This window comes from Cyprinodon tularosa, unplaced genomic scaffold, assembly GCF_016077235.1.
Source record: "Cyprinodon tularosa strain WSP-4 unplaced genomic scaffold, ASM1607723v1 ctg1080, whole genome shotgun sequence".
Taxonomy (NCBI): domain Eukaryota; kingdom Metazoa; phylum Chordata; class Actinopteri; order Cyprinodontiformes; family Cyprinodontidae; genus Cyprinodon; species Cyprinodon tularosa.
The window spans coordinates 119418-137572 of record NW_024037872.1 but is presented as its reverse complement, the minus strand read 5'-3'; the positions used below and the strand labels follow the sequence as shown (position 1 = coordinate 137572).

Here is an 18155-nt window from a genome sequence, read left to right as displayed (position 1 = left end):
TTGTTTTATTATTGATTTTTTCCCCAAAATTTCTGTCCCATAATTTTCCATATCAGAAAAAAAATGGTAATAAAACAAAATCTATATATCTATATTAGAGTAGACTTTATCCTTTGAAAATAATTCCCTTTTTTTTTTTTTTGACTTAGCGTATACAGAAGCGTTGGCGTCATGTTTGTCAGAATCTGACTCAGTTTCTTGTTTCTTTTTGCTCCCGATTTTTGTTTTTATTTTGTTTAAGCATTAAATGAGAATCAAATGTACAATAACTTATTTAAATCTATCATTTTGTGCAGGAAGCTGCAGGAATCCAGTTAAAGCTGCTGTGACCGGGATAACTAGTTGGCAACCAAAGCTAATCACTTCCTCTGTTTTGGATAAATTCAAAGCTGATATTTACTAACAGATATATTTCTAAGTTTTTAGTTGGTTAAACAGGATTTAATCAGATAATCAGTGGAAATGAGGCGTTTATTGGCAGCTCATTTTCAGGCGCCATATTGAATTTTCAGGTTGAGGTTGGTGACTTTCCTGCTTCAGATTCCTTTCATGTTTGATTTAATATCTTGGAAGAAAAAATCCAGAATTGAGAGAAAAGTTGAAACTAGGAAGCAGTTTTAAAGGAAAAACAAATAAAATCTGTGGAATAAGAAAAAAAGAAGCTTTGTTGTTGTTGTTGTGAAGCAGGTGTTTAATGTGGCTCCCAGTTTGGAGCTGAAGCACCAGTAAGCATTCGCTGCTGGGACTGGTTCCAAAAAAAAAAGTTTGTGAAAGTGGTGTGACGTCACGCTCCCACAATGCTCACCGCCCCATAACTCCGCTGCAGCCTAGGCAGAGCAGCAGAGAGTCGGGCCTCGAATACAGAGAAAAACCCGCAGCGGACACTTTAGAAAAGTCTCCAAAGTGGATCAAACGGACGCGGCGGCAGCGGGACGCAGGAGGAGCCGCGGCGGCAGAGAGCGAGCAGGACGGCGGGCAGCGGAGGCTGGAACTCACCGGGACTTCCAGGCCAACTGACTAATGCGCTGCTGGAAACTTTTCGGTGGGTAAACTGCTCTTTTCTCTCTCTTCTCTAACGCAGCCGCGCGTCCCCCCCACGCGCGCGCGTGTGGGGCTTTGGGGTGAAGTGACGCACGGGAGGCTGTGGACACCGTGTTACGGAGCCACGGCCGCGCAGTTTGGGCAGACTACTGGGAGCCACGGCGGCCCAACGCCGCGTGGTTCTGGGCGGTTTGCTGGGTCGGAACCAGCCGGGGAATATTTGGGAGGTATGCGCTGCAGAGGCGCTGCAGAGGACTGGAGCGGCGCGGCGCACGTCCTGTTGTTTGTGTTGCTTTAGTCCAGAGGAGAAAAGTTTGTCTCTGACTGAAGCTCAGTCTTTATGCCATCAGGTCACATTCAGGCTTTAATCCCAAACTTTCAGGCGATCATTCTCTGGGTTTCATGCTTCTGATCAGAGGTTCTGAAAAGCTTTTCGCTCTGCAGGAGAGTAAACAACAAGCAGGAGCCTTCCAAAAAAAAAAAAAAGAAAGAAAATGGGGGAAGGGGTTGTTGGGTTCATGATGTGTGGGCTCAGTTTGTGCACTTGTTGCTGTTTTTGCTGCAGGGTTTGTTTCTACTTGAGTGTGAAAAAGAAGTTGCGCTGATCTGTGCGGGTTTTTGCTGCTGCCGCACATGAGTTTGGCTGCTGGGCTTCATTAGCACATTTCCTCTGCCGCAAACAGCCTGAACTCGATCTGAACTTTGCCTCATTTCAGGTGTTTTCATGGCATCAGCTCCAATCACACATCCTGGGATAGGGAAGGAAAGCCAATCTATGCCACACACATCTATGCCTTCACTGTCTGTCGATAACAAACTGCTGCCTTCTGCTAAACTCATTTAAGGTTCTAATTAGGGCTGAAAATAACCAATAATTTACAAATTATTAATCTGTCGATTATTCATTTGATTAATTATCAAATAACCAAAGGTTCCTTAAAGAAGAATGTTTAGGAAATCAAAGTAAAACTTTTCCAATTAAGGAATTCTGGATGGAGCAGATTGACAGAAGAAAAAGTTTTTTTTTATCTTAAATGTAAAATGTTAATATATTATTTTCCAATCTTGGTATAATTGCTGCTCTAAGTGAGTCGCTCTGTCAGCTAAAGGCAGGTTTTACAGTCTCCAGTTAATGATTAATTGATTACTACTTTATTTTATAATTATTTCAATAATCAATCACAATTAATAGTTTCCACCCTGGTTTTAATAAAAAAGAAAATCAAATTCTAATTTCAGAATCTACTTGGTAAAGAGCTGGGATTTTATTTAAATATAATTAAGTAGATTTTCAAATTTTTTATATCTTTCCTCATTTTGGGTTGTTTTTCTTTTTGTTTAATTATTTTAGGGTTTTTTTTTTTTTAGAAATGTTAAATTTAATTAATAATAAAAAAAGCAATTAAAAGTTGTTTTATTTTAGCAAATGAAAGTAAAATATTTAAATCCTTAACATTTATGTATCCGAATTGGAAAAATTTTCTTCATGTAATCAGATTAATTTTTCCGTGTTGATGAATTATTTCAAATTAAAAACTCACCATCTTTGTTTTTAGTTGAATAAAATAAGACGAATATAAGAATAAATGCATAATCCCTTCATTCGTTGCTGGATTTAAAACAATCTGCTGCAGGTTTTGTTGTTTTTTACCTGATAGAAAAGAAGCTGCAGGTGAAGATCAGCTGAACGGAACCAAAAGGCCTAAATGCATCGCAGATATTTATTAAATAGATTGGCTCAAAACAGTTCTCTGGATTTGTCCCTGGTGTTTCTGAAAGGCCCCACATCTAAAACCAACAGATCTAAGCTGCAGCTTCTCCTATTTAAACCAAGAAGGAAACATTTGGATTTTCACTTTTCATCTTTCAGTTCATCTTTAATATTCAGAGAAAGTTTTATTTTCAGGGCCTTTTCCTGGAATTAAAACTGCAGCAAAGTTTGAAAAAGTTCCACCTTTTAAAGGCTGTTAAAAAGCTTCATATTTTCATCTGCGGGGTGGATAAAATGTCACAGCTTCACCCGCCCCCCACTAGTGGCTGCACACTGCCTGTCTGCTGGCTGAAAAAAATGTTCTGCACCGTTAAAAAAAAGAAAAAGCAATATTTTTAGATTTGGGAGAGTTCTGTTCATGAAACAGTCAGTAAATGGATGGTTTAAAAGTCCAGCCTGTCAGCCTGCGTCTCCACTCCACATGTTTCACAACATTCAGGAACAATTTATAGTAAATGTTCTAGATGATGATTTTATGTTACATTTTTTTATTTAAAGCATTTGGATTTTTTTTTATGTGATTTAACCCTTTATAGGGCAAGTTAGTTGCATACCCCCGGTCTAGAAGCACTAGATCTATATCCATCTATTCAGCAAAGATCCTGCTACATGGCTGTACAGCTTATTTTGGCGTTTGACCAATTAGACGATCCCTAAATGATAGATTATCTACTGGAAATTAAGTTGAAAAAACAAAGTTAACATGTCAAGAAAAAAGGTAAAAAGCTAATTGAAAAGTTAAAAAGTTTAAAGTTAATAAGCCTAGTTAACAATTATATTTAGGTTGAAAAACCGAAAAATGAAAGTGCCAATGCATTAAAGCCTGTAAGTAGGGATGCACGATATAATGGGCCCCCTATCGGTATCGGCCTTAAAACTTAATATCGGACATCGGCCCCCCCACCGATATTTAACCCGATATTTGATCAGCTTCTGAGTTTCTAAAGTCTAAAAAAAAATACTTCTTCTTCCTCAAAAACTTCTTTTTTACAGACTTAAAAACCTCTAAAGACGAGGGAAAAAATATTGATGCATTAAAATATCCCAATATCTTCATATGCTGATATATTGCCATTTAAAAACACCATATCAATCTCTTTTACTAATGAAATATTGCTATATGTCGTCGTTATGCTACGAAATCCCCCGAAAATTCCCGAAATGTTGCCATATTTTTATATGTTGATATATTGACGCGGTATCGATCTATTTTACTAACAAAATCTCACAAAAATTAGCAAAATATCACGAGAGTTTGTAACAGAACGATGAAATTTCACCAGATTTTGAAAGTAAAATAGATCGATACCGCGTTTTTAAAAATCTATTTGATATCAGAGTATGAAAATATATTTGAGTTTATTATTTTTCAAAGTGTCAGAAATGGATAACAAAACTGCTATTTTCAATGACTACTTATTTTTGTCCAGCTTTAACATCGGTATCGATATCGGTTATCGGCTACATGAGTTTTAAAAATATCGGCATATCGGATATCGGCCAAAATCCCAATATCGTGCATCCCTACCTGTAAGGTTATGTTGGACTAAAAACTTTTATTTTTCCAAATATATTCGGGCAAGTTGGTGTTCCTTGTTATTACATTGACATTAATCCATATTGTTTTAAAGTTACAAAGGTAATAAAGTCTTATTCTTGATTAAAAATAACACTATTAGCTGGAAACTTTGATTTTCAAAGTATTTTTACTGAGGCCCTATAAAGGGTTAAAATGTAACTATCAGGATATGGGAAAATCCACAGTGTTTGTATTAAAGGAAAAGTCCGGTCAGCAAGAAATAATCAATGGATCATTATTTATACCTAAAACTAACATGTTTGCAGTGATTTAATGAATTTTGCTTTAATTGGTAAAAAACTAAAAATAATTTTCGTCACGATCGCTGAGTCTGGACCGGTTATCAAGATGACTTGGATAATAGCGCGTTGTGACAAACACCAGATACAGCACTGGGACTTGATCAACAGCTGATACCGCACCGTGACGTCACTAACCAGTAGGTGGCAGTAGTGTTCTTTGACAAACATGGATGCCTCCAGTAAAGCACATTAAAATAATTGAAAACACTGATCATTTATTGAACAGGATGGAATCATTTCAGATTTAAAGAACTTTCAGAAGTTTATATTCTGACTATGAGCGACTTTTCCTTTTAAGAACTTAATTATTTGATTAAAGTATTTGGGAAAAGTTTAAACTATCAGAGATGCATTGACTCGGTGCTCCAATGGTCCAGATTATCTCTGAATGTTGGTAGATTGGGATTAAAATCTGCAGGTTTTCTTATTCACCAAAAAGCTTCACTGACTGATTGAGGAACCAGCAGCAATGGATGCAGGAGGTTTTATTCATTTTCCTGTTGCAGAATCCTTCAAATATTTAAAATACAAACATATTCAGCCTCAAATATCTTTAATAACTTAACTTTGTTCTCTATATAAGCTACTGGAACCAGATTATCCCAGGAGGAGTAATCCTGAGGGATAAATAAAGTCTACTGGCTTTAAAATCCTGACAGAAAGCAGCCTGAAGCTCTTTGGAGGAGCCACCAAGGCGAGTTCCGTCCCCTGCAGCATCCACGCCTCGGGCTGCAGGAGGAAGTGGAAGTGAGTTTTAGTCACGAGACGGCGGCTCCGTCTCTGCTGCACTCAGTGCAAGTTGAGACCCATGTGTTGATGTTTGGCGCTGTCTCACCGTAGCCGCCCGGTCGCTGATGGATCTGGCCTTGCGGGGAATGTGGAGATTTGGTTTCTGGGAGCATTGTGTGAGGCGGCGCTGGTTGTTGTTCTGGTGGTTTCAGAGGCGCCGACAGATGGATGTGCTTTGGTGTTTTTAACAGTTAAGTGTGAAAACTATCCCGGCGCTGCGCTTCTAGTCTGAAGACGTCTCACGGATCGGCTCGCTGTGAGGATTAAAGTGACGAAGCAGGTGGTTTTCATGGCGGACGCTTCCTGCTCTGCTCTTCCAGGGTGCATGGACTCAGCTTCTCATTACCTTCTCTGCCGGGTTGTTGGTTCCCTTCAGGCCCCTGCGCTCCGGGTCAGAGCATTTCACGTCGTCTGTGTTAGATCCTCCGCTCACACACAACCATGTTAGGGACAAATGTGCATCTTAGGCTCCCAGTATATGTATCTGTATATGTGTGTGTGGGAGATTCAGAGTTCTTCTCTTGAAATCCTCCCAGAATTCCTTGCACCTCTGCAGGCTGCAGCGGTGGTGGTTCCTGCAACAGCAGGCTGATTTCCATGAGAAAAGAGCATCAGTGGGGTTAATGGGAGGGACAGCCCTTCCAAGGGACAAATGGTGGTTAATAACCAGGGAAGAATCGGAAAAGCTCTGATCCTCTCCTTTGTACTCCTTTACCTTCCAGAGAGAGGGGACGGGATGGGGCTGGGCGGGGGCAAGGGACACTGGGTTCATGCCAGAATGCATGTTGTTCACTGAAGAAGCTCAAACCATTAGTTATTTTCTCCAGACAGCAGCAAGCTGGGAGCCTGAGAAGCTCCATAGAAAACGGGCCCTTCCTGCAGAACGTGGTTTTTCTACCTTTGTGTTTCTCTCTCATGTTCGGTGCTGTTGGAGAAGATGGCAGAAAGATGCATTTGTTGTTTACTGGGTTTAAAAGTAAAAAAAAAAAGTAAAGTCTGGTTTAATACAGGTGCTGGTCATAAAATTAGAATATCATGAAAAAGTAGATTGATTTCAGTAATTCCATTTAAAAAGTGAAACTTGTATATTATATTCATACATTACATACAAACTCATATATTTCAGATGTTTATTTTGTTTAATTTTGATGATTACAAATGACAACAAATGAAAATCTCAAATTCATCATATCAGAAAATTAGAATATTACTGAAGACCAATAAAAACAAAGGATTTATAGAAATGTTGGCCAACTGAAAAGTATGAACATGAAAAGTATGAGCATGTACAGCACTCAGTATTTAGTTGGGCCTCCTTTGGCCTGTATTACTGCAGCAATGCGGCGTGGCATGGAGTCGATCAGTCTGTGGCACTGCTCAGGTGTTATGATAGCCCAGGTTGCTCTAATAGTGGCTTTTAGCTCTTCTGAATTGTTGGGTCTGGTGTATTGCATCTTCTTCTTCACAATACCCCATAGATTTTCTATGGGGTTAAGGTCAGGAGAGTTTGCTGGCCAATTAAGAACAGGGATACCATGGTCCTTCAACCAGGTACTGGTAGCTTTGGCACTGTGTGCAGGTGCCAAGTCCTGTTGGAAAATGAAATCTGCATCTCCAAAAAGTTGGTCAGCTGCAGGAAGCATGAAGTGCTCTAAAACTTCCTGGTATGTGGCTGCGTTGACCCTGGACCTCAGAAAACACAATGGACCAACACCAGCAGATGACATGGCACCCCAAACCATCACTGACTGTGGAAACTTTACACTGGACTTCAAGCAACGTGGATGAAGTGCCTCTCTTCTTTTCCTCCAGACTCTGGGACCTTGATTTCCAAAGGAAATGCAAAATTTACTTTCATCAGAGAACATGACTTTGGACCACTCACCAGCAGTCCAGTCCTGTTTCTCTTTAGACGCTTCTGACGCTGTCTGTGGTTCAAGAGTGGCTTGACACAAGGAATGCGACAGCAGAAACCCATGTCTTTCATACGTCTGTGTGTGGTGGTTCTTGAAGCACTCACTCCAGCTGCAGTCCACTCTTTGTGAATCTCCCCCACATTTTTGAATGGGTTTTGTTTCACAATCCTCTCCAGGGTGCGGTTATCTCTCTTGCTTGTACACTTTTTTCGACCACATCTTTTCCTTCCCTTCGCCTCTCTATTAATGTGCTTGGACACTGAGCTCTGTGAACAGCCAGCCTCTTTAGCGATGACCTTTTGTGTCTTGCCCTCCTTGTGCAAGGTGTCGATGGTCGTCTTTTGGACAACTGTCAAGTCAGCAGTCTTCCCCATGATTGTGTAGCCTATAGAACTAGACTGAAAGACCATTTAAAGGCTTTTGCAGGTGGTTTGAGTTAATTAGCTGATTAGAGTGTGGCACCAGGGGCCATCAATTTTGAACCTTTTCACAATATTCTAATTTTCTGATATGATGAATTTGGGATTTTCATTTGTTGTCATTTGTAATCATCAAAATTAAACAAAATAAACATCTGAAATATATGAGTTTGTATGTAATGTATGAATATAATATACAAGTTTCACTTTTTAAATGGAATTACTGAAATCAATCTACTTTTTCATGATATTCTAATTTTATGACCAGCACCTGTAAGTTATAAAACAAGCTTTTCAGTTTATAGCTTCCAATAGGATCAGGCCTGAGCTCCGTTTCACTAAGCAGGATTACTGAAAGTTTTCTAAACCTGAAATTAGTCTGTAGAAACCTCTGTTTCTGTTGCCACGGTAACAGTCTCCACAGGGCTAACCTGGTCAGCAGCAGGTTTACTTTAGTAAACTCTGTCCTCCGTCTCCTTACAGCCAATCATGATGTTTTATTTCCTGATTTAGTCCGATTTTTGTCATAGTTTTGGATATAAATATATAAATAATTTATTAGGTCCTTTAGACACATTAGATTTAAAAATTTAATTTACAAAGAATTAGATATATTTATAGGGAGAGGATTCTACATCTCAGTGACAGGATATGAGATTAATTTCTTTTTGGTTTTCCTAATACAAGCGAGATGCGGGTCATTTTATTTTTATTTAGTTATATTCACAGCACATGAAGAACTGCTGAGATTATTTTCAGATTACACATAAATAGATTAATTAATTCCACTGGGAATAGGAATTACTTTAGGGTTAGGATTCACTGGATGATAACCCTCTGAGCCTACTGGCTCAATCTGAAGCCATTCTATGGGACCGATAGCCGCTAATAACAACCATTTATTGGGATGATAACATCTGAAATTTCAGATCTCCATATTCTTATTGTTAGTGGTCAGCATTTGTATTATTTTAACTATGAAGAAATTTATTTCAGATATAATAAATACATATTCAGTCAAGCTGATAAATATCAAAATGGCCACTTAAAATGTATATTTCTAGGTAAAAATGTGATTTCAAAAATCTATTATCACAGTTCAGTCTAGGGGTTTAATTTTGATCTGGAAGAATCTTATTTTAGTGATGTATAAATGGAACAACAGAGAGGAGAGTGCTTTAAATAAATGTAAAAACAGCCTGCCATAGTCCACTTCTTATGATCTTAGGCACTAACTCGAGCAACAATCTTCTCCATCTTCCTCTCCTTTGCAGCCGTAGCGCTGTTTCTGTCTTTTAAACTCTAATTTTTTCATTTCTTCATTAAACCTCTAGTTCCAGTGGGGTGAAATAGGCACTTCCTGTTGCCTGTTGTCATGGTGATTGATTGAATCGGTACTCCACTGATGATGGCTTTTCATACTTGTTACGCACGTGATAAACTCTGAGTGGTTCTACTTTGAGTTTTCCGTTTCATAACGGCTGCTATGAATTAATTCAATCAACTCAGAGTTCCCGACTTTAATCTAGATCAGTTTAGAGTTTGAGTTTGTTAAACCCGCTTGGTGAAACGGAGCCCTGATGGCCTGATGAGGCAGGAATACAACCACCTGTTTCAGGTGCTTCCCATTTTTTATTTAGGATTTAAACTGCAGAAAAGGCAGCTTGCTGATTCTTTTTTTTTCTTTAGTTGGTGAAAATGCTTTAAACATAAACACAGAAAACAATGATTGACACCTTTTAAATAACAAATGATCCCCGAACAAAATACACCATAAGATTTAAACACCCTAATTTATTCAGTGATCATTTTTGAATTCTAGTATTTATTAACTTTTTCTTAAACACACATTATAAATAAATCCTTTACAATTCCAATCTGAATTTACCATCAGTTTATCTTTTTTTTTTTTTTTTTTAAACATAAATCGGTTGTTTGGTTGCAGAGATGCAGGGAAATCGAGAAGAAATGGAGAAACTACTGAATCAGAGCAAAATAATTAGTTTGTTTTTGAATATTTGTGTCAATACTGTGAAACTATAGTTCTTTTACCAAAACTTAATGAAACCACGAGAGTCTTTTATGCCCACATCTGTTCTTTAAATATGTTTGAAGACCTGTTTAAATAAAACTACAGCCGCTGTCACACCTTGGCGTCCCAGAATCTCCGCTGGCATATGCCGAACTGTCTGTATTTTTTCTATTTTGTAGCTTTTGGCGCACGTTTGGCAAATGTTGACGTGTTACAGCGTGCCCATAACTTATACAACATCTGCCATATTTTTGGTACATCAGGCATACGCTGGTCTAAATCGTGAAGGTGTGACAGCAGCAGGGGGGTTTACCATCAGGCAATACTAGGCACTTTCCTGCGCAAATATGTATCTGATAAAAATCCTTTGGCTAAAATGCCATCAGAACGCTGATAATATTAAGTGTGTCTCAGCCCCCCCCCTTCAGTGTCCGCCATATTGGATCAGTCCATTTGCTGCACATGTTCAGAAAGGTCCAAACAGACAGCAGCAAACCATTTGAAAACAAACCATGCAAAGAGCAGCGTTGCCAACTTAGCGCTTTAGTCGCTATATTTAGCCACTTTTCAGACCCCTCTAGCACTTTGATTTCTAAAAAGCTCCTAGCGCCAAATCTAGAGACTTTTTTCTGCTACTGGAGACTTTGGAGACAGCATCTAAAAGCAGCGAACTCTGCTCTCCAGAGCGAGTAGATTGGTAACCCCGCCTCCTGCTCTCCTCTATCTTGTCTGCTGTCATTATTCATGCAGCTATTATTTCATCCAAATGAAAAATGGAGAACAGATAAGCAGATCATGGCTTGTCTACAGTGAAAAGAAGGACTGGGTTATTTACTTTGGCCTTTTTGGAAACACAGGAAGGAGCAATCAGCTAAGTGAGCTTAGTGCTTGGAAAAAATCTTTCATTCCTTTAGAGACAGCATGAAAAGTCAGCTGAGTACAAAACATAGAGAGGAAAACAAGAAGAAAAGGGACAAGAAGAGAGGGACACAACCTAGAACAGATAATGGATGTCTATTCTATTAACATTTCTCTATCTGGAGAATGGGGCTGTTTCATGTGTTCTTCTCCATTCAGAGGGGCCCCTGCCTGTCTTTGCCTAGGGCCCCACATTTCCTATATCAGCCCCTGGACAGCGGCTTTAGCTAAATCTAAGTTGCAACATAAAACCTGAGATTAGAAAAGTCATGTTGAATCTGTTTGTAGCTCACGTCTTTGGGGACAATCTAGTCTTTTTGTATGCAACACAAAATAAACTTAAGAGTAATTTAGCCAAATATGCAGTTTTTTTTAAATTCAGTTGTATTTTAGATGCAGTCAATTTTAAGTAGTTTCATGTTTAAAAGATGAAAGCCATTAAAATGGAGCTTGATTCGATGCCAGGGTTCTGGAGCAGCAGGTATCGCAGTGGGAAGGCTTTCCACCGTCGTTTTATACGGCTCCCGCGTGTCTGCACTAGCTAAGCGAAAGGAGGTTAGCTAAACCAAAGGCAGCGAGCTAAAATGCTTTATGTTAAATGAGAAGAATTTCTCATTATATAAAATAGTTCCTCTAACCAACAAAAGAGTTTTGAAAGCAGTTGGTAGGAAGTATGAGTTGATCAAAGGCAGCTAATGTGTCAGCTAGCATGTTAGCGCAGTAAGAACATTTAAGCTCCTGTTTCTGCATTCGTGTGACATCTAGGTTTTCTGATGTTCAATTTACAATTTATTTTTTTTTGTCTTTATTTTGAGGGGCGCTAACCACGGTCACATCGCATAGAAAACCTGCATGAGCTAAAGATTAGGGCCTAGCAAGGAGGCCCTCCCAAGATTTGAACCAATCATGAGAAAAAATATCTGAATAAAACCATCAAACAAATGTTAAATTTAGAGTTAGACAGATTGTTCAGGGTTTGGTTGTGATTTAGAGGACCCAAATGCAGAGGATGAGAGGCAGAGGTGACTTCTTGCAGTCTTTAATCAAACAAGGTAACAGGCAGGAATAAAAAAAACAACTAAAATCCAACATGAAAAATGTAAAACAAACAGAACCATGGAGACATCAGAGGAAAACAATCACGAGGAGCCAGGGTAAGACGAGGAACTGCACAAAGAGTATTTATAGGAGACTGAACAAAGAGAGGACTAACGAGCAGATTGGGAGCAGGTGTGAACAGAGCAGACAAGAAAGGAGCTGGGGAAAAGGAGACCAACACAAGAGGGCAACAGAGGGCAACAAATTAAAACCTAAGAACTTAAAAATATCCACAAAATACAACAAAATAGGAATTAAACCAATAAAACTAGAAAACATGGAGCAAATTAAAACCTAACATAACCAAGACCATGACAAGATTTATTTTTTCATTTTGTATACACAAGTGTAAACAAAAAGATTTTTTTAAGAACAGCTCCCTAGATAATTTCATTCTTTTTGTGCAGCCTTGAAAACAGTAAAAAATACATAAAAACAGTAATTTAAACACATGACTGTATATTTACAGTTCAAACATTTTCTAACAAGTTCTAACAAGTTTTTTTTATTATTTTTTATTTTATTTACACATATGGATGGGATTCAGAATGAGACTTTAACAACATTTAATGATCAAAAAAGGTTCGAATACATTGATTGTATTCTGATACATAAGCAGTCGTATGTACGAGTTGTACTTGAACGCACCATAGAGCACATGATGGGAATAGGCCTCTTTACAGACCCCTCCCGTCACATGTCTGCTGCGGTAGACTCCAGTGGGAAGTGGAAGAAAAGGGAATCCGTTATGAACACAAGAGGAAAATGTTTTGCAAAATGCATAAAATTCAAAATCTTTCTATGTATTTAGAAAGAATTACTGATGCTAAAACAATACCAACGCATTTAATATTTGCTAATTATCCATAAAAGGTTTGTCAATTTTGAAGGAAAAGGCAAGTCTAGTTTATTTCTACAGAGCAGTTCAGTACAAAGACGATTAAACGGGCTTGACATGAATTAAACTTTAAAACAGAAGAAAAATAGAAGCAAGTAATGATAAAAATGTGATAAAGGAAGGTAGTAAAACTAATCATAGTTGGATCGCAACCTTAACCTAAAAATGTCCTCAGTTACCAGGTTAACTCCAAGGCAGCTCTAGACTAACAGGTTTTTAACTCTGACTTCAAAGATCTCAGGCTTTCAGCTCTTTTCCAGTCTGCTGGGAGTTTGTTCCAGATCAGTGGATCATAGATGCTGCTTCTCCGTGTTTGGTTCTAGTTTTGGGTGGACAGAGGAGGCTGGAACTAAAGGACCTGAGTGGTCTGGGAGATAGATCCACTGACAACAGATCTGTTATGGATTGAGGTGCTGATCTATTCAGGTATTTCTAGACTAACAGAAGGATTAGGTTTATTTCTATAGTGCAAATTCACAACACGTCATCGCACTTTCCAGTTCACCAGATCATCCAGTCAGATTGATTCAAAGTTTTCTATCTAAGGAAAACCAGCTGATTGCATCGACTCATTGACTCTTCAGCAATCCCTCACACTAAGCATGCTTGTAGCGACAGTGGAGAGGAAAAACTCCCTTTGAACAGGAAGAAACCTCCAGCAGAACCAGGCTCAGTGTGAGCGGCCATCTGCTGAGGCCCACTGGGGTTCAAGGAGACAGAAGCAGACATAGAAAAAGAAGCATAGATACAAAAGGCAACTGTCAACCAGCTCCACAGGCGGCCCCGTCCAGGAAACACACAGCCAGGCAGACGAGCTCCGAGCCAGCTCCCATGTCAGAGGATGAAGAGAGCACATCCAGTTAGTCACAGTCAGAGAAACAGGACTACACTGGAAAACAGGCCAAGCTCCAACATCTAGAAACAAAGGTGTTGATGGCAGCAGCACAGCTGATATTTCTCTCCAGGATGGAGTCACAGCCAAATGTATTATGGCCGCCATTATTGAATAATCATCATCCCGGATTTGACAAAGTCGAAATCACGGGGAAGCGTCTGGTAAACCTTTTTATTTATGAGGACTTCATTTGTGGGAAAATCAGAATTTTCCTCCTTTGGCCGATGCTCTTTGGGCTTCCGTAGTTCCATTAGTGCGTAACGCCACCAGCTGAATACGCCTTACATGTTTATTTCTATGGTTCATAACGTTGATGCCTGCCGTCCTGCTTTAAGGTTCATGTCAGAGGAGAGGATTTCTGCAATAAAAGCTAGTTTTTATTTTCTTATTGTGGAACTAATGGGAGAAAACGATAAATTCCCTGGATTTAGGCTGAAAACACTCTTTTATTTGCTAGCCTTTGTGCCCAGCCGGAGCAGCAGGGTTGGGATGCTGGACTTTCCCATGAGCCACAGTCAGGAATAAATCGCTGCGGTTCGTGTTTCTCCTTCTGAAGCTCCACTTTCTGGAAACGCTTAGAAGCACGTTTGACTGATTAGCATTTAGCGACGCGGCTTAATGTGGTGACTTTCCTCAGCGAATCAAAATTAGTTTGACTTCATCCTGAATTCACATTTAATGATGTTTAAATAAGACTTACCCAAACAAAATACATTAAAGGGAATAATGCCCTGGAAATGTTACACATGCTTATCGAAAGGTTGAAGAAGAACTGCTGCTTAGAACCTGGTTTCATTTATTTCCTCCTCCATTGTCAGGGTACAGGCTTTTATTTTGTAAATTCATAAACGTGAAATACAGCATCCTTTTCTATTTTTAAAGTTTAAATATACGCCTCTCATTTCAGAGTCCAAATATTTGTTTCTGTAAACGTTCGTTATAAAAAAAAAAAATTAAAGTAATTATTTTTGAGAAATTGTGAATTTATGGAAAATAAAAGAGCCTTGACTTTGTAGGAGGTTGATTTCTTTAGAACGAGGAGTGAAGGAAGCAAAGGCTGCAGGACGCAGCAGCTTCATCTGCAGCTTCTGTCTCCTATCTGATGTCTGTTAAATAGGAACCGTCGCATGTTCTCCTGTTTATAAAAAAAATAAAATAATTTCATTTGTTATGATTACATTTTTTAGGACAATTTTAAGATGGTTTAAAGTTAAACTGGGTTCCATGTTTGGATCCTTTTATAAAACTTCTAGTGAAATAATTATTTCTGGTATTTTAGACTGTATTCTTACCAAAAGGTAGAAATTTTACTAAAGACTAAACGGACAAATCAAGACTAATTAGACTGAAAATGTAAAAAGTTAGCATTATAAAAATATATTTGAATGATTTAGTAAAATCTTTTTATTAGATTCCTTTTCCTTTGATTCGTTCTATTTTCATTTCAGTGTCTTCATTTATAAAATCAGCTAAATTAAAAGTTTAGCAGCTTGAATAAATATTTTACTGTCAGGAAATAATGGAGTATTTTATGGATTATTTTAATTATTAATAATTCACCTCTGGTTTTTAAAGGTTCTTTACACCTTTATTTTTTTAAAGATAAGTGACAAAACTTTTAGAAAACAAATTCTACAATTTTGAAATATTTTTTTATATAAAAATAGAATCAACATTTTCTAAACTTTAAATCATTAATAAATTAATTGGTAAAATTAATAAAAAAAAAAAATATATATATATTTAATTAATTAGTTTATTAATATTTTTTTATTAGAAAGTCTTGATGTTTATTTTAAACAACGCAAATAAATTCATCCTCTCATAATTTTCTCTATTAATCAATCCTTGATTTTTTTTTATTTTATTGTGATGATTTTCCTCTAAACAATCATCTAATCTGAAAATCAAAATGTTACAGATGGAAAAAAAAAGGAGAAACGGTTTAAACTTCATGGAAAACCTAAACTTTTCTGGACAATTCTATGAAGATTATGGAAAAAACCACAAAGTTCTTAGTTCTGACATTTGAAGCTCCACTAATGCTGATTCTGGACTCCCTGTGTCGGGTGGACATCATCTGTCGGGTGGACATCCTCCGTCAGGTGGACATCCTGAAGAACTGAGGCTGATCGTGGTCCCCCCTCCCTCAGTCATCCAGTTGTTGCTGAATTTCCACCATTTAATGAAAAACATGCAGCGGTGATCTGTCCTGATTGTTGCAGCATTCTTCGCCGTCTGCTCACAGCCTTGGAGTGGAGGAGTTGTGGTGCCGTTTGGGCGCAGCAGCACCGCAAAGGAAGCTGAAACATGGCAGAGCGGCGTGTGTTGGACCCGCGTTGGAATCAGGGGAAGTGGAGCCGGGTTCAGTTGAGTCACATATGATTCACTGAACGGTGGTGAAATCCGATCTGTGCGGTTTGGAAGAACAACCTCTGACTCACTCTCTCTCTGCATCTCGCTCTTTCACACTGAGCCACGGTTGTGACAGATGATTGCTCAGATCTTAATTCATGGATGGGAAGCAGTAAAAAGGCGGCGGGAGGAACAGCCTCCAGAAGGCAGCCTCTTCTCTTCCTTTCTCCTTCGTGCTGTCAGAGGTCGCCGCTCTGCAGCAGCGCCTCCTGAAAAATGAACTAGAGTGATGCTGTGGGGGGATAAATGCTTCAGGATCACCAAACATTCCTGTGCGCATGGCTGCTTTCCTGTTATGGGTCTAAGTTTAGTGTGGAACCAACTGGTTACCGCCAGTAACCCTCTGCAACCAAACCACAACCCTGAGGAACTCAAAGCTGAGCCACAATCTGAGAATCCAGCAAAGAAAGGATCCCAGAGATGATTAATCAAGCAGACATGATTAATCTGGCAGAGATGATCATTCAAGCAGACGTGATTAATCTGGCAGAGATGATTAATCTGGCAGAGGTGATTTAATCAAGCAGAGATGATTTAATTGGGCAGAGATGATTTATTCGGGCAGAGATGATTTATTCGGGCAGAGATGATTTAATGAAGCAGATATGATTAATCCGGCAGAGATTATTAATCCGGCAGAGAAGATTATTCGGGCAGAGATTATTAATAGGGGACAGATGTTTTGATCGGGCAGAGATGATTTAATCGGGCAGAGATGATTTAATCGGGCAGAGATGATTTAATCGGGCAGAGATGATTTAATCGGGCAGAGATTATTTAATCGGGCAGAGATTATTTAATCGGGCAGAGATTAACTGTGATTGTGGGATGGACAGGCTAAATCCATCCAGTCTAAGACAGGCTAACAAATTAAGAATCCTGTTAAATATGAGACCAATCAATTTAGAAAAAAGTTCCTTCAATAAATCAAACCATTTGTTTTGTTTTTTTAATCTCTACATAAAGTCTAAGAAATATTGGCTTCATTTTAGCTGCAGATTTAAAGAAAAGAAATCGATGCAGAAATCAGTTTGTTCTGTTAAAAGGTAAAACAGCGTTCATTTGCACGGCGTTTGAATCCTGATCCATTCATATGATCTAGAATTAAACACAGAAAGTCCAGTGATGACGGCGTCTGGCTAAACCCGGGTATACACTGTACGATTTTTCAATCTGGCCGACTTTCAGCCTGATGGTGTGTGTCGTAGTGTACAGGGGGTAACGAGGGACGATCAGCCTCCAACGACCACCTCCCCATCAGGAATCGTAAGGTTAGGAGAAAATCAAACATGTTGGAAATTCAGTCAGCTGTCGTAAGGTGGTCGTGGGCAAACAAGGATTCTTCTTCTGCTTCTTCCTCTCAGATGAAAACCTAGAAGCATGGCGGGTTTGCAATGATTAAAATGGAGTTCTTTCTATAAAATTAACAGACCGTAGTAGCTCCTTTTGCTCAGCCATGTCTTTGTCCAAATACAGCGTTGCCCTTTCTTTTTAGGCCAGAGTTCACGGATCAGTGGACCGCGGTCCGGATCCGGATCCGGACCCACCTGCTGGCTAATCCAGACCCAACCTGATTTAAAACATTTATAAATTACTGCATGTTGTCTGACGGCAGTGTCTATTTTCCCTGTTAATACGGTAAAGCCCTGGGGAGCGTCCGGCTCCAGGCTGCACGTGATCCAAATGAGCCAATGAGCTGTCAGTCTGGGTTGCTGCTGCTGCTACTTTTAGACACAGCAGGCAAACCTGTGGCAAGCCGGGCGATGGGAAAGAAGGAGAAGACCATGAGAAAAAGAGAGCAAAGAAAGTGTGGACTGCTGGAAGAACTGCGGTGAACTGGTGAAAGAAAAGTGAAATGGCGTGCTCAAAGATGACCCTGCACATTTAGAGGATGTTTGGCTCAACCTGCTGCTGTGAAGCAGGATTCTCCACCATGAACAGAATCAACAATAAATCTGGATCCAGGCTCAGAATGAGCTCCTTGATATGTGCTTGAGAATGGCTTAGTCTCCGGTTAAACCCAGGTTTAAAGCCTTGCAGGGCAGCCTAAAGCCCACTGCCAACATTCTTATTAGACTGAAC

At 39.1% G+C, this 18155-nt stretch overlaps 1 protein-coding gene across 1 annotated transcript in view; it reads left to right on the top strand.

The window, feature by feature from the left end:
- Window positions 1-794: 794 nt before the first annotated feature.
- Window positions 795-18155, top strand: part of plagl2 (pleiomorphic adenoma gene-like 2) — a 69780-nt gene continuing 52419 nt past the window's right edge. Inside the window, exon 1 of the mRNA XM_038291588.1 lies at window positions 795-1042. The gene's annotated coding sequence lies outside the window, so the exon portion shown is untranslated. The remainder of the gene's footprint in view (window positions 1043-18155) is intronic.